The 12,404-nt window shown below is 51.0% G+C and overlaps 1 long non-coding RNA gene across 1 annotated transcript; it reads right to left on the bottom strand.

Annotated features, from left to right (window-relative positions):
• LOC122383101 lies at positions 1–11,346 on the bottom strand. Its single transcript, XR_006256778.1, has 3 exons — positions 11,273–11,346; positions 10,510–10,959; positions 1–66 (listed from the first exon to the last, which is right to left on the bottom strand). It is a non-coding gene; the product is annotated as an uncharacterized LOC122383101 (long non-coding RNA).
• Between the last annotated feature and the right edge of the window lie 1,058 nt (positions 11,347–12,404).

Here is a 12,404-nt window from a genome sequence, read left to right as displayed (position 1 = left end):
ACGTCGGGACCTCGCGTCGTGAGATGTCTTCTCAACCTTTCCAGGTTCTGAGCGGCATCCTTTCTCCTGCAAAAGGATGCAATGATAATCAATATTTCTGCAACCCGGTACGTAGGTACCTACTACTTGGCTAGTGGGTACTACCTACTCATTGCCCACATGCATAGGCATATGACGTGTAGGCTCAACTTTTTGTCGAGACTTTTACACATAAGTATTGCTCCTGTATGACTTCAAGATCGAACGCTTTAAATCAGTCTTCCTTCAAACTGTGGGTATCTACTATTGATTTGTTTGCCTGACAGTAGCTTCAAAACAATACAGCAGAAGCCTAGTTTAGCGGCGTTTTGATCGTGTTCGACTTAAATCATCCATGACAAGTCATAAGACCCATTTGAATGTTTGGGAAATAAAGCGCCAGATTCCGCAAAGGTCACAGGGTACCGGGGAGAACCACTGCAGGCGGTCACAGGCTCTTTGGTCAGCTTTACCGGCAACTGAACCGTGCAGACTGACTGCACCTCATATCGGTGTGCCTCGCCGCAGGCTGGGTGTCTTTGTTTCACAGGTACCTACACAGAATTCTCGTCTCTCGAAATTTATTCGTAGAGCCCAAATGGTCAATTCTAGTAGGTCAACGAGCAGCCTGTCAGACCTACCACTACTATGTATATACCGCCATTGGGCTGCTGTTACGGTGTCGAAATTATTTAGTAGGGTATATTAACCACTAACCGGTCCCTTACGCAACGACAGTCGACACCGAGCGATGGTTTGACTGCCACTTGCACAAGCCAACCGCGCGAACTGCAGCTCCACACCGCCGCGCCCGACCCGCGGGGTGGAGGGGGTGTCTCTGTCCTCTGCCTGGCCCAGGGGTGGGAGTCTCTGTCCTCCGCCCAGACCCGCGCGGTGGGGGGGGGGGGTGTCTCTGTCCTCTGCCTGGTCCAGGGGTGGGAGTCTCTGTCCTCTGCCCTCTGCCCAGCCTCTGCGGCGCGCGGACCGCAGGCCAGCCCCGCCTCTGCGCCAGCCGCCAGCCGCCTCCAGCAGCGCTCCGATCCCATCCGTTAGGTCCGCCGAGGTTCGGCGCCACGTAACTACGGCACTTGGTCAGATTGGACCTCTGAGACGTGACCAGCCTGGGCCGATATCGGGAGACGGCGCTCTCCCGGCCACGCCTCCGGCCTCCCGCACCGGTGTAAGTTCCCCAGCTTCACCGCCCACCGCTCACCGTCCACGACTTTACTGTCCGCCGCCCACCGTCCACCGCCTACCGTCCACCGCCTACCGCCTACCGTCCACCGCGTCTACCGCCCACCGCGTCTACCGCCCCCGTCTACCGCCTACCGCCTACTGCCTACCACCCACCGCCCGTCTACCGCCCTCCGCCCACCGCCCACCGCGTCTACCGCCCACCGCGTCTACCGCCCACCGCGTCTACCGCCCACCGCCCGTCTTCCGCCCACCGCCCACCGTTCACAACTTCACCGCCCACCGCGCCTACCACCCTCCGCCTACCGCCTATACCGTCTACCGCCAACAACTTCACCGCCCACCGCGCCTTCCACCCTCCGCCTACCGCCTATACCGTCTACCGCCAACAACTTCACCGCCCACCGCGTCTACCGCCTACCGCTCACCGCGCTCCGTCCACAGCTTCAGCGTCCTCACCACTACCCACCGACCACAACTTCACCGCCCACCGCGTCTACCGTCCACCGCCTACCGTCTACCGCCTACCGTCTACTGCCCGCCGCCTAACGCCTACCGTCTACCGCCCACCGCGTCTACCGCCCACTGCGTCTACCACCCTCCACCTACCTTATACCGCCCACCGCATCTACCGCCCACCGCGTCTACCGCCCACCGCGTCTACCGCCCACCGTCCACAGCTTCACCGCCCACCGCCCACAACTTCAACGCCCACCGCGTCTACCGCCCTCCGTCTACCGACCACCGCTCATCGCTCACCGCCTACCGCCTACCGTCTACCGCCCACCGCGTGTACCGCCCACCGCCTACCGTCTACCGCCCACCGCCTACCGTCTACCGCCCACCACCCACCGCGCTCCGTCTGCACAGCCTCAGCGTTCTCACCACCACCCACCGGGCCTCAGATCGTACACAGTATCTGTGATAAAGCAGTAAACGGAGCGGTCTATACCTCTCGGTCGTCTGCTGCTATTGTTGGCTGATATCGTCTTTTATATTATGTGTTAGCGGCTGGGCTGTCGGCAAGACTGCATTGTGTAACTGTTTGCTGACCAAATCACGAGTTTAGAGCAGCTGGCATTAAAACATTCGACAAAATATGTACGAACGAGTCCGGAGTCCCACAGGTTGCCGAGCTACGCTAGTAATAAAACAGTTCATAACACGCCTTATAGTGACCATTTAGAGCGATAACTCCACTAAATGCTTTCATAACATTTCGGCAATGTTGAAGCATTCCAGCTTGTGTCTTATCAAGTCCTACCTAATAAGCACATAATTACCAGAGCTTACGAGCTTTCGTTATATAAGTTTAACTATATGTTTTCAAACGATACCTACTTCTGAATAGAGAAACATAAGAGTTAGGTTCGGGCTAGAACAATAAATGGTGTCGTGTCCACACTATTGAATGGACGCTAGCTTATTGAGCATAGCTAATGCACTAGCGCCAGCCTGGAGATGTATAACAAACATCAAAAATACTTGTTTTAGACTGATGTAGCTCTGACATAACAAATAGACAAGCACAATTAAATCTTTATTTATTCACTTACGGATAGTCAGTTCCCGGTTAGCAATAACCAACTAAAAATTACCACCTTTGACCTTTAGTCTAGACCACTGCACTGCACAGACTTTTGATCACGATATCAGCCGAACTTCCACACTGGAATATATGACAAACTTGGCCAGTTCATTCGATACTCTGTAGCCGGTAGATCGATACAGTAGGAAAACCAAGACTCCATCTGTGTCTATGGCCGTTGGGCTGGCTGGTTCTGTCTGGCTGTCTGGACTCTGGGTCATGCTGTGGTGATGGATTTGGCACCAACTGAGAGGCAGCGAGCTGACGAGGACCGAACGTGGCACTGTGTGAACTGTCTGTAAGTTGCTGTGGATCTAGCTGTGCGACTGTGGTCTGTGGTGATGGATACGTTCATTCGACGCGTCTCGGCAAGAGGAACACGATTCTGGCAATAGAAATGTCGTGGCTTTTTTTTAGTCAAAAGTTATTGTCGAAAAACACTTTTCGTAAAAACAGCTATTTTGGAGTTTTTGCCCTCTGGAGGCTAAACCGTTGGCCTGAGGTCAATTTTGATTATGACTTTATCAAAAGATGAGTTCAAAAGCTATCGATTGCTTTTCCATGCGTTTTTCTAGCTATTATAGTTCCTGAGATAAATGCATGTTTTCTGAAAAATATTATGACATTTGGCAAATTTTGACCTTTGATGATCTCCAGTGACCCCAATATTGCTCTAAGATGAAAAATGACCGAAATACTTTCAAACGTACGCATTGAGAGCTATCGACTGCTTTTTACCACGTTTTTCTAGCCCTCTTCGTTTTTGAAATTTGAGTTAGAGGGGGGGTGATAACATATGCCCCCCCCCACCTCTAACTCAAAAACTAAGAGGGATAGAAAGACGCAGTAAAAAGCAGTCGATAGCTCTCAATGCGTACGTTTGAAAGTATTTCGGTCATTTTTCACCTTTGAGCAATATTGGGGTCACCAGAGGTCATCAAAGGTCAAAATTTGCCAATTGTCATTATATTTTTCAGAAAACATGCCGCTATCTCAGGAACTATGGTAGCTAGAAAAACGCATTGAAGAACAAACGATAGCTTTTGAGCTCTTCTTTTGAAAAGGTCATTATCAATATTGACCTCAGGTCAACGGTTTAGCCTTCAGAGGGCAAAAACTCCAAAAATAGCTGTTTTTACGAAAAGTGTTTTTCGACAATAACTTTCGACTACAAAAAGCCACGGCATTTCTATTGCCAGAATCGTGTTCCCCTCGCCGAGACGCGTCGAATGAACTATAATTTGACCTTGAAAGGTCAACTTGAAAATTTGACCTCAGGTCAAGGTCATGACCTGACCTGAAAAGGTCATGTTGCATATCAGTCGATGGGTCTCAACAAGAAAAACACAATGAGACCATCCCCAGCGTTCTATCTCTTTCCAATCGCGAGTTATTGGCAAAACACTGTTTGTAGCCTCAAGTGACCTCAGATGACCTGTCTAGAGGCTATCAGCAAAAATGACACCTTGGTCATCACGAGTGGACTAAATCATTGTGATTCTGAAATATTTGGACTGTTCCCATGCGTACACACGGATCTAGAGGCATTTTCATTTTTCTCCATTGCCTTATAATGGTAAGGTCACGCCACTGACCTGACCTTAGGTCAGGGATATGAAAAATCCGAGATATACAAATTGTAGGCGCCCATAACATCATGCAATCCACCAAGTTTGAAACCTTTCTGGCAAACACTGCAGGCTGGACATGATTGCAAACTTTTTTAGGCTTGGTCAGTTAACTTGACCTGGTGACCTGGCCTGACATGACCTGGGGTCAAAAATTTCACACATTGTCCAAAATTGATGTACAAAAAGCTACCCCAAGCGGCGCGGCGCTACGCGCCGCGCTTTTTTATTTACACGCGAAAAACGCGACAGGGTGGTAACATATGCCCCCCCCCCCCACTGGGGCGAAGGTTAAGAAAGATCAAAAGTGAATATCTACTAAGTTACAAAGAACATATTCACCGGTTTATGGATATAAGACTGACAGATGTCGCGCGCAAGGTAGTATGTAAGTACCACCAGAGCGATAATTATCTTTTGGGGGGGGGGGCATATCTTTTGAATGCCCCATCGATAATGGGGCATTCAAATGCATTAGCCCATTAGAATCAGAAAACTGCAGGCTTTGAAGTTATTTATCTCTGAATTAAATATTTTCTCGATGTTGTGAGTGCCCAAACCGGTAATTGCGAGCCAGGGACCCCAATTTGGGGCTATTTCATCCCAAAACTAATGTTAAGGTGGGGTGGTCAGTTTAAGCGTTCACGAGAGGTCAGCCATTCACAAGCAGGGTTTAGTGAGAAGTGCTGACACTCGCTTTTTGGGCATCAGTTGCAAGAGTTTTGTTCTTTCGTACGATCGATAATTTCAGGGGTGGGCAGAATTCGAATGAAAGAAATGCAAGAGGCGCCACCGCATTCAAGCAGTTTGACCCTCGCCGGAGCCATCGGTTTTCTGAACAGGCTCCGATCGAGAGAAAGGGGTGGGAGGGCCCCTCCTCACGCAGTCTTGTCCATAATTTAGGTAATGTTTCGCAGAATAAACCAGCCTGTGTGTCGCAACAAGACGCAGCAACTGGCAACTTTTAGGCTTCAGGTCAATCGGTGACCTCTAAGGTCAGGTCTTCCTGGTCAGGGCAATGGCACTGCGGCGGGCGGCGGGGGCGGTGGCCACTCAGCGGGTGAGTTATCTCATACTCGTATGTACCCTCGTTCACATTCGTCTTTCATTTAATTTGTGTTTATGTTGGTTTGCTATGTTAGTCCCGGTGGTGTCATGTTTTGTCAGTTATTGTTTACTGTCGAGTGGTACCTTGAGTTAAGCTTCATGCTTTTGCACCAATCCTATTTGTTTTTGTGTACCTTTTTGTTTGCTTTGTTAAGTTAAAATAAATGAGTTGCTTGGAGTCAGAGTGTCCGTTTTTTATAGCTTCGCCAAGCATGGTTGCAGAACTATGACTTTTACACCATTCTGCTCCTAATGCTCAGGCGCGTCTAATGGTATGCTTGTTTATTTGGGAATTAAATCAACATAGAACGTTGCTTTGGGGTGCAAAGCAACGTCTATCAAATCCGACTATCAAATACCTATCTATCATCATCAAATCCGACTATCAAATCTTTTTTCGGTGCTCCATAAACGAAATCTAAAATGAGAACATGCCAAGCATCCCAACACAAAGTTTACTCAGCTAAACGCCAATAACATCTGAGCTACAGTCATCTGACGGACTTGAAATACACACCAATCAACTCCTTGTGACATTGCAAAAGTAGCTGCACCAGAAATAATGCATGTCTACAGTCGACTTCCCTTGCAGGAGGTGCTCCAAATGGCAACCCCTGCGCCACATCAGCATAGGTATTGGGTAATGCACGGTCTCTAGGGGCTCTGTCATTTTTTTGTGAAATCTGCCAAAACTGATCTGGATTTTTTTTTTTAGTGCTTCATGATTTATGCGCGCGGAGACACCATTGGTGTCTTTCAAAGGAGCATTCGGGTAGGTATATAGGGCCTTGAGCATGCAGACCATGCCCCCTCGAAGACCCAATATTTAGCCCAATGCGCCCATAAAGTGCATGGAAACAAATGAGCGGATGACCATTAACTTGGACGATTACCCGCATCCATTCAGCCCCAATGGGCAGCCAATAATAGACGCGGTCCCCTTACGTGTTCTTACGCAAGTTCTTGGCTGAAGAAATGATATGGGCTGAAGTCTGGAGGTGGAGAACAAGGTGCCTGATTCACATTTGCTTTCAAGCTGATGATCAACCCATGAGGAGGAGTCCTTCCTTCAGCTTATTAGTGTCATTGTTGGATGTTGTGTAATCCGGGTCGGCGTTATTGGAACGAATAGTTTTAAGCACCCATACAATGTGAACCATGTAGGTCCACATGATCAAATCTCTTTTAGGTGATCAAATCTCTGATCATGATCAAATCTCTTTTCACATGATCAAATCTCTTTTAAATCAAATCCTACAGCACAGACGACGAAAAGCGTCGAAAGATTTGCCCAAAATGAATGTCTTAATGCAAAACAATTCCCCAAAGTTGCTCGACAATCAACATCCTGAGTAACTCGGGAAAACCGATCGGGAAACGATCGAAAAAAGCGTGCGGCAGAGGAAATCATATTTTGGTGGTCAAAGTTTGGTCAAAGCTGACAAGCTAATGCTAAATGATGTGGAGTAGCAGTATTTGTAGCATTAGCTTCTAATCGATCAGCATTTGGTGGGCATAAGCTGATTAGCTAATGGAAGATAATGGCATATAATACCATTAAACGGACACTAGGAAACCCTAGCGACATTTACGCAGCACAGGAACTCTGAAAACTTTGGCGACTTCTTACAAATAAATGTCGCTCTATGCTGTTTTTATTGCCGAATGTGATTGTTTCTATGGAAGATGAATTCAGTGCTCACTTGTGTAGCATAAGGAGTATTAATAACTTGAAATTTCTCTTTGCACAACATAGTTTGCTGTATCGAATTCATTTCAACAACAACTTTCCTCGCGTTTTCCTCGTCGGACCCCGTCCGCAAACCACGGAATGTGACAGCAGCGAAGCATCGCCTCACCTTATCATTATGTCCCTGCAGTTCCACAAACACACAGTCCGACCTTCATCTGCGTCCTTCACTACCTTACCAGCGTCACCAGCGCCACAAACGTCATCACCGCTCCACAAACGTCACCAGCGCGTCACAAACATCCCCCACACGTCAAGCGCACGTCAGCACGTGTCGCGGATTGGTGAGGTCGCGCGGCACTGGTCGGTCGGGCCTGGGACGGCGGTCGGCGCGTCCTGTCGCCTCAGCTGGGCGGCCTGAGTCAGCGGCCGACCATCGTCGCCGCCGCCGCCGCCGCCGCCGCCTACTGCCGCCAGGCCCGGGCGACGCCGGCGAAAATCGATAGGGGGCCGGGCGCGTGCGGCGGCGGCGGCGGCGGCGGCGGCCCGGCCCGGCTCAGACGGCCCGCCGGCCAGACGACGCGAAACCGGAGCAATTGGCGCCGCCACCAATCAGGCGCGCCAGTCACCGCCGTGACCGTATACCGACGGCTGACGGACGGCCGCGAGCCGCGGGGCATGGGCAGCCGACGGGAGGGCAGAGACGGAGCGAGAGAGTGGGAAAGAAGGACTTACGGTGGTGGGTCGAGGCCTGCGTATACGCTTCACCTGCCTAGACATTTTGTGTTACACTAGTCGATTCAATAGACGGAATAAACGCACGTCTTGTCCTTTCTAGAAGCGTGCAGTGAAGCTCACGAGGTCGACAATGGTTACGTAATTAGACATACCTTACGGCCGTGTCATGCCTGCCATTCTGACGGTAGGTCACTACAAAGCCATCGCTGAGCCAACTACCGGCCGTCGGGCGGAGTTCAGTCGCCCGCGGACAGACTGCACGGCGAAGGTCGTCAGCGAGCGGCTGGGACCGCCGGCCGTCCGCCGGCCCAGTTAGCGGATCGGATCGGACCGGGGACAATGGCCGACCGCAGTGGAAGCCCGACTTAGCGCTGAGGAGCGCCGCTGAATGAACGAAGCCTTTGAAAACGTGCATTGTGAAACGATGTCCGCCCGCCGAGGAAATGATGCCGAAGAAATGAAAAAGGAAAGACGTCATTGACAAACTGAAGGCAATACCTCCGGTGCGTCATTCAAAATCAAAAGTCATCTGCACTCCTCAGGTAGATGACATCCACTACCTAACTCTCCGTCAGATGTTGCTGAATTTTATACGTCTTGCTCGTTTCGTTCACCTGGCACCGAATCTCTCTCCTTCCCTCCCTCCCTCTTTCCTCTGTGTCGGACACACCTGTAACCGGCCGCGCCGGTGGGTGTCTGATCGCCCGGCCCCGGCGGCCCGCTGTGTTTACCCTCACACACTTGTCGGACCGGCTGCCGGGTATCGGTGGCCGCTGGTCCGGACGGGCGCCGCTCCGCCGACCAGCACCGTCCCGGCCAATCAGACAGACACATAGTTAGCCGCGCCATCACTCCTCCCCGGCCCCTCTGCCCTATCGTTCGCTCCCTCCCGCCGCTCCTCTAATATCCTCCTTTATTGTCCTGTGTTTTTGTGTTTCTCTCTTCCTTTCTTTTCTTCTTGTCATTTTCACTTTCATTTTCCTCTAACTCTTGTCTCACATATTCTCTCTCTCTTTTTTTTTCTCTCTCTCTTTCTCCCTCTCTCTCTCTCGCTCTCTCTCTCTCTCTCTCTCTCTCTCTCTCTCTCTCTCTCTCTCTCTCTCTCTCTCTCTCTCTCTCTCTCTCTCTCTCTCTCTGTCCCGCTCCACGTCCGGATGCCTGCAGCGTCGGAACCTCGGGTCGCAGTCTGTGGTGCGGTCAATATCCCATGATCCCGGTCGACGGGGCCGCCGCCGCGGACACCGGCCTCCGAAGTTGGGGCACGAGACAGGTCCGGTCGACGGGGATAGAATGCCGCCCCAGCAGCAGCGGGGCAGGCCGGAGACAGAGCAGCAGGACAGGCGGGACACAGCGATAGAGCGAGGGAAGCACTGTGACAGGACAGACGGGACAGGGGCGGGGCAGACGGGACTTAACAGCTGAGCGCTCGGATCACAACTCCCAGCAAGGAGTCCCACTGTCCAGTAGGCAATGCAAGCGCATGGTCTTGGATGGCATATTTGGGACACTTCTTAACCCTCGCCCGTATAGGGGGGGGGGGTCGAACGGACCCCCCCCCATGGTTTTTCGCGAATAACTCGCGTAAAAAGCGGCCGATCGCAACGAAACTTTCAGTACCCTCGCGTTGATCAATTTTACACCCACCCTGAAAATTTCATGACCCTGACCCCAATGACCTTTGACCTGTGACCTACTTTTCGAGACCATGTTTGGCCGGAATCGCGATTCGGCGTATGTCGGCTCGCATTAGCCGCGCGTTTGCAGTCTTTTCGTGGTTTCAAGCGTTCAAACATGTGATATGATGTTGCCCCCATGCATTAGGGTGGGTGTCAAGGTCATCTGAAGGTCAGGTCAGGTCATTGACCTTTGGTGACCTCGGTTCACTTTTTCGAGTTTTACATGTTTCTAGGCCAGTTTTTTTAGCTGAATTCGAATTTAGTAACCATATGAACGTTTACGAAGTAGTTTTGGTACCTTCGTAACATGTTACGAAGCTGTCAGAGGCGGTTGACACCTACTAGGAATACCCGGCAGGACCCCTACTGGTTGACCTGACCTGACCTGACCCGACCTGGACTAAATGCATAAAGACATCATCTGTGATCAAAACTAACATGATATTCGTGATCGGCGCCCCGAAAACCCCCATAGCAGCCACACTTTACGACGTTTTAACAGGTCCCGATTTTCCCGACTTTTGGGTCATTGACCTGACCTGCAAGGTCAACCAATGACCTAGGACCTTAAAATTAGGTATCATCGGCTTCCTCTCGTGACGGGCAACACGCTCGTTTTTTCCGCGAAGCTCTAGCTCGATCAGGGGCGAAACGGCAAGGGGGGGGGGGGTCCAACGGACCCCCCCCCCCTTATACGTTCGCGGCTGGAAAAACACCAATACGGGCGAGGGTTAATATATGATAATATAAATCATTTATATGCCCGATAATATACATGTATCATGGCGTATGTAGGCTGGACTTCAGTTAAATATTTTTCAAGCTAAAATAAATGTTCAAAAAGATGTCCCACGTAAGAGGGTCCCTTACCTGTCGGTCGGTGTCAGTAGGGCTCAGTCGACTTGCTGACACCTCCGGAGACCCCGACCGTCGCCCTTCCCGTGGCTCACAGTCGCTCAGTGACAGCAGAGACCGGCTCTCCGCGACAGCAGCGTCAGGCTGATGGGATTGTGCGCTGGTTTGTGCGCACATCAGTTGTGTAGCAGATAGTTCCCTTTTCTCCTCATTTGTTAGCTTCTCTCCAGCGCTGGTTAGCTGCGGAGGCGATTCGTCCTTCCCCAACGGCTCGGCTGGTTGACTCGTAGCTCGTGTGCGCCGGACTGCTGGCTTTCCTGGTCTGACAGCAGCCGCGGCTAACGGCGGGAGGGATTTTCGCGGAGGTGCGACGGCCGCTGAGCGGTGTCGAGCTCGGAGTGGTAGATGGAGCAGAGTCGCCGTCTGAGACCCAGTGACCTCTGGCCTTGTTCTCTCGCACATATCCTGAGGGGATAGAAAACGTCACACGTCATTGGACTGATCCTAGGTCATGAGGCTATGAAACAGATCTTTAATAACAAGATATATATCTAACTCAGCTTGTTTAGAAGGATGTTTTCACCATCAGAAGACTTCGAGGAAGATGAAATCGGTATTTTCGTAAATTTGATCTAGCCTGTTCATGAAAATCGAAGAGCAAATATTAAAGGTAGGGTTAAAACATCACAATTAACGATGAGATTAAGGACACAGTGATAAATGACTGCATTCAATGCTGGATACCGTACCAAAAAAAGTATATGTAAACAAAACATACTTTTTTGAGTTCCTGCACTTTTTGTTCCAGTTTGCGCGTAGTTGTTGCGAGCTCCAGGTTTTTCTTTTTGAGTAGAAGCGCCTCTCGACTGGTCTCCACGGCCCTGGCCCTGGCTGCCAGCGGGCCCTGACGCTCCGCCTCGATCGAGGCCCTCTGTCAACCAGCACCGGCACTCAACGTCAGCATTCACTGTTACTTGCAAATGCATACGCATTCCTCTATTTCTAATGGCAAGGCACCGAACATGAACTGTTTGGTTACAGGCTATTTTCAGTAAGACAAGGGAAATGCATCAAATTCAAAACGTGATTGGAAATGTATTGACGTCTGATCTTACATTACGCACTGGCGGATCCAGGGGAAGGGGGCATTTGGGGCAAATCCCCCCCGCAGCGTCTGAAATCGATGAATATTTACTTGTTTTCCGAGAATAACACGAACACTAAGCAGCTTTTATTGGAAACAATTGTTTTAAACTGCATAACAGTGCGTAAAGAATCGAAAGCCGATGAGTTTTTTTTTAATTTGGAGACTTTTTGGGGAGTATGTCTCCCGCAACGTCCATGACCACCTTTCTGGATTCGCCAGTAACATAACGAACGTTCTGAAAGATCTGTTATTTCTCGTTCCTGTTTCGTTCAAGCCTCCCTTGTGCTGCCGACTAGCCGCAGCCGGGAATCGGCGAGTCAACTGACAGGTAGACTGTACCGCAGGACACCGGTGTTTTGCGGTACGGCCTACCCATCAGTGGTTATCTCCAGGGGCCCTGTTCCGCGGCTCGGCGCAATAGTGCGCTAAGCGTATCGGTGCATTGGGTTTCCATGGTAACATCAACAACCTCGGACGCTTGCTACGCTGGCGCGCCCGAGTTTGCTGCGACCAATTCGTCTCAAACGCCGCACCACACCGTAGCGCACTGTAGCGTCGTGCCGTGAAACACGACAGGCCCCAGGCTGCCGGCCGACCTCAAATTGAAATGGGCGGACGGGGGTGATCTGGGGTGCCCAATGCCCACTGTGCTGTGCGCAGTGGGCACTGCTCGTATATACCTATAGCTGGTGGGTTACAGGCAGGGGCTTTGAACCACCCGATAGCCTGTTTTCGCCCCGCGGTCGGGCCCTAAATCGACCTC

The sequence above is a fragment of the Amphibalanus amphitrite genome, unplaced genomic scaffold (assembly GCF_019059575.1).
Source record: "Amphibalanus amphitrite isolate SeventyFive unplaced genomic scaffold, NRLGWU_Aamphi_draft 000155F_arrow, whole genome shotgun sequence".
Taxonomy (NCBI): domain Eukaryota; kingdom Metazoa; phylum Arthropoda; class Thecostraca; order Balanomorpha; family Balanidae; genus Amphibalanus; species Amphibalanus amphitrite.
This window is presented reverse-complemented; position numbering and strand designations above follow the sequence as displayed.